The following is a 4,280-nucleotide window of genomic DNA, read 5'->3' as shown; positions in this document are numbered from 1 at the left end:
CCGTATCTTCTGACGTGGGGTCCAAGTCCATCAGGTGGGTTTCCTTCCAAAAATAACTTCACCAGTTGATTTCCGTTTTGACTCCGTCTGATATTCCTTTTCCTCGAAACACTGAAATAGGCATAAAACAGCAAATCTGGGTTGGGCCTCCGGTTAATAGGTTAGTCCCAAAAATAATATAAAAGTGGATAATAAAGCCCAATATTGCCTAAAACAGTAGATAAAGTATCATGGAGCAATCAAAAATTATAGATACGTTGGAGACGTATCAGCAGCCGGCCGAGTGCTCTAGTGGCTCGACCAGTCGGGGCTTGATACCGAAGAGGATGAGGCCGTTTGCTCGCCCGACTTGGCCGTTTGACTGAGGGTGTGCAACGGACGTTAAGTCTAGTCAGATGCCCTGCGTCGCGCAGAAACGGGCCAATGCTCCTTTGGCAAAATTTGTGCCATTGTCGGTGATGATGCTGTGTGGTATGCCGTATCGGACGGTGATATCTGCGATGAAGGTCACAGCAGTCGGCCCATTCAGCTTCTTGATTGGATTTTCTTCAATCCACTTGGCTAATTTGTCGACGGCGACAAGCAGATGAGTCATGCTGCCGCGTGCCATCTTGAATGGGCCCACCATGTCCAGCCCCCAGATGACAAAGGGCCGGGTGAGGGGGGCGGTCTTGATTGCAGAAGCCGGGAGGTGTTGTTTGGAACTGAATACTTGGCACCCCTTGCAGTGTTTGACCAGGTCCTTGGCGTCTTCCAAAGCAGTCGGCCAGAAGAAGACGTGGTGGAAAGCTTTGGCAACAAGTGATCTTGAAACCGAGTGGTGGACGCACTCGCCTTGGTGGATATCCTTGAGGATCGCCATGCCTTTCTCTAGCTCTACGCAACGCTGGAAGACTCCAGTCACGCTGGGCCTAACGAGCTCTCCGTTTACTATTGTGTAGGCTCCTGCCCGACGCTAAACTTGTCGGGCCGAGATCTCGTCAGCCGGCAGCTCTCTGTTCACCAGAAAGTTGAGGATGGGCTGGGCCCATGATGGAGCTGCAACATCTTCTATTGTCAGCACGGCCACTATAATTAGGGCGTTTGGGCTGGGAGGTGGTGGGTTGGAGTCGGCCATAGCCTGTTGTGTCATTGAAGTCCCCGAGATGACTGCTGCAGTCCCCGGGCCGGGCTCTGAAGTCCTGGGCCAGGTGCGGCTGCCGCAGTCCCCGAGCCACCTGCTGATAGAGGCAAAGGTGTCCCGTCTTTCGATGAGATGATGGATATCGCTTTGGTGGTAGTCGACTTTGACGATCCGACTACGAACGTGCGAGGACGTCGCGCCTTAGCAATCGCTAAACCAACTCCGAGAGGTTATTGACCACGCCGGAGCACGATCAACCTGACCACGAGGGTCTGTGTCCTGCGAGCAAATGAAGAACAAGCAAGAAACTGAGATTGCAATCTGGATATTGCGAATATAAGATGAAAGCTTTATTGATCAAGGTGGGGTTCTGTGACGCCTTTGTCTGGTCCTTGAACACAAACGAAGTACGCGAAGTTGCAGCTATGGCGAACTTTTAATCTAAACAAAACCCGAAGTCTAAACGATGCCCTAAGGGCTGTATATATGGAGGAAGAGGGGGGAATTTCGTGGCCCTTGGTGGAGGGGTCCGAAATCAACCCTATCTCTTGTTTCCCCACACATACGTACTCTAAAAATAGCCTATACTTATGTATTTCGAAATTACATGGGCCTGGCCCAATAATAAGGTGACGCAGCACCTAAAATAGCCTCGGGACGAAATTTATGAAGTGGCATCTTGTATATTTCATCCAAGGCTTCGTGCACCCATTATGGTGGCTTCAAAGTCCTGAAATCATCACTTGTAACTCCGTTCTTGTTCCCCTTGCGCATGCCATCATCTCCATGCTTGTTCTTGCTCCAATGTTCATCCTTCTCCAAGCTAGGCCCTTCATTTGTAAGCAAAACAAATGTATCCAATTTAGGCAGCATCATATTCTCATGAACATTAGAATCATTACCAAGAAACGAAAGTACCTGGTAATTTAGTTGGCGTGCACGAGCTCTAGTAATTGGTCCAGTATGTATAGCAGCAGGGGCTGTGGGTGTAACAATTGTATTGATGTCCTCATCATCCTCCCCTTCTTGAAATGAAGTCGTCCTCGACGGAAGTTCATCTTCCTCACCCAAATAAGGCTTCAAATCTGCAATGTTAAAAGTGGGACTAACCCCAAAATCTGCAGGCAGCTCAAGTTTATATGCATTATCATTTATTTTCTCTAACACCTTAAAGGGAACATCAGCACGTGGCATTAACTTTGATTTGCGCAAATCAGGAAATCTATCCTTACGCAAATGTAACCAAACAAGATCTCCAGGTGCAAACACAACATGTTTTCTACCCTTATCTCCAGCAAGTTTATATTTAGCATTCATACGCTCAATGTTTTCCTTAGTTAACTCATAGATTTTTAAAATCAATTCAGCACGTTGTTTAGCATCAAAATTAACCTTCTCCGAAGATGGAAGAGGCAACAAATCAATAGGTGCACGAGGTAGGAAACCATACACAACTTCAAAAGGGCACATCTTAGTAGTAGAATGCAATGAACGATTATAAGCAAATTCAATATGAGGCAAGCATTCCTCCCACATTTTCTTATTATTCTTGAAAACAGCCCTAAGCATAGTAGACAACGTTCTATTGACTACTTCAGTTTGTCCATCAGTTTGGGGGTGACAAGTAGTACTAAAAAGCAGTTTAGTCCCCAACTTAGCCCATAAACATCTCCAAAAGTGGCTAAGAAATTTAGTATCACGATCTGAAACAATAGTATTTGGCACACCATGCAAGCGAATAATTTCACGAAAGAACAAATCAGCAATATTAACAGCATCATCGCTTTTATGACATGGTATAAAGTGTGCCATTTTCGAGAATCTATCCACGACAACAAATATGCTATCCCTCCCCTTCTTTGTTCGAGGTAAACCTAAAACAAAGTCCATAGATATATCCTCCCAAGGAACACTAGGTACATGCAAAGGCATATATAAACCATGAGGATTGAGTCGTGACTTAGCTTTTTGACATGTAGTGCAGCGAGCAATAAAACACTCAACATCCCATCTCATCTTTGGCCAAAAGAAATGTGTAGCAAGTACGTCCTCCGTCTTCTTCATGCCAAAGTGTCCCATTAATCCTCCTCCATGCGCCTCCTGCAACAACAAAAGACGAACGGAGCTAGTTGGAATGCATAGCTTGTTAGCATGAAACACAAATCCATCGTTAACGACGAACTTGTTCCACATTCTTCCTTCTTTACAATTCTGCATTACATCTTTAAAATCAGCATCATGCACATATTGATCTTTGATGGTCTCCAAACCAAATATTTTGAAGTCAAGTTGTGAAAGCATAGTATAGCGGCGAGACAATGCATCAGCAATAACATTTTCTTTTCCCTTCTTGTGTTTAATGACATAAGGAAAAGTCTCAATGAATTCAACCCATTTAGCATGTCTACGATTCACTTTAGCTTGGCTTTTAATATGTTTCAAAGATTCATGATCAGAATGTATAACAAATTCTTTGGGCCATAAATAATGTTGCCATGTTTCTAAAGTACGAACAAGAGCATATAATTCTTTATCATAAGTAGAATAATTCAGACTAGGCCCACTCAATTTTTCAGAAAAGTATGCAACAGGTTTGCCATCTTGTAATAACACACCGCCTAATCCAATTCCACTAGCATCACATTCAAGCTCAAAAGTCTTATTAAAATCAGGAAGTTGGAGTAAAGGAGCATGTGTCAACTTATCTTTCACTACCGAGAAGGCTTCTTCCTGTGCGGTACCCCAAAGAAACGGCAGATCTTTCTTTGTAAGCTCATTGAGAGGTGCAGCAATGGTGCTGAAATCTCTCACAAAACGCCTATAGAATCCAGCGAGGCCAAGAAAACTCCTCACTTGTGTGACCGTTTTGGGCTGCGGCCAACTCTCAATAGCTTCAATCTTGGCTTTATCAACTTCAATTCCATGTGGAGTAACAACATAGCCAAGAAAAGATACTCGGTCGGTGCAAAAGGTGCACTTCCCAAGGTTACCAAACAAACGTGCATCACGTAGAGCAATAAAAACAGCATGTAAATGTTCCAAATGTTCTTCCAAAGATCTGCTATAAATCAATATGTCATCAAAGTAAACTACCACAAATCGTCCAATGAAAGCACGTAAAACTTCATTCATTAATCTCATGAAAGTACTAGGTGCA

Source organism: Triticum dicoccoides, chromosome 6B (assembly GCF_002162155.2).
Source record: "Triticum dicoccoides isolate Atlit2015 ecotype Zavitan chromosome 6B, WEW_v2.0, whole genome shotgun sequence".
Taxonomy (NCBI): domain Eukaryota; kingdom Viridiplantae; phylum Streptophyta; class Magnoliopsida; order Poales; family Poaceae; genus Triticum; species Triticum dicoccoides.
This window is presented reverse-complemented; position numbering follows the sequence as displayed.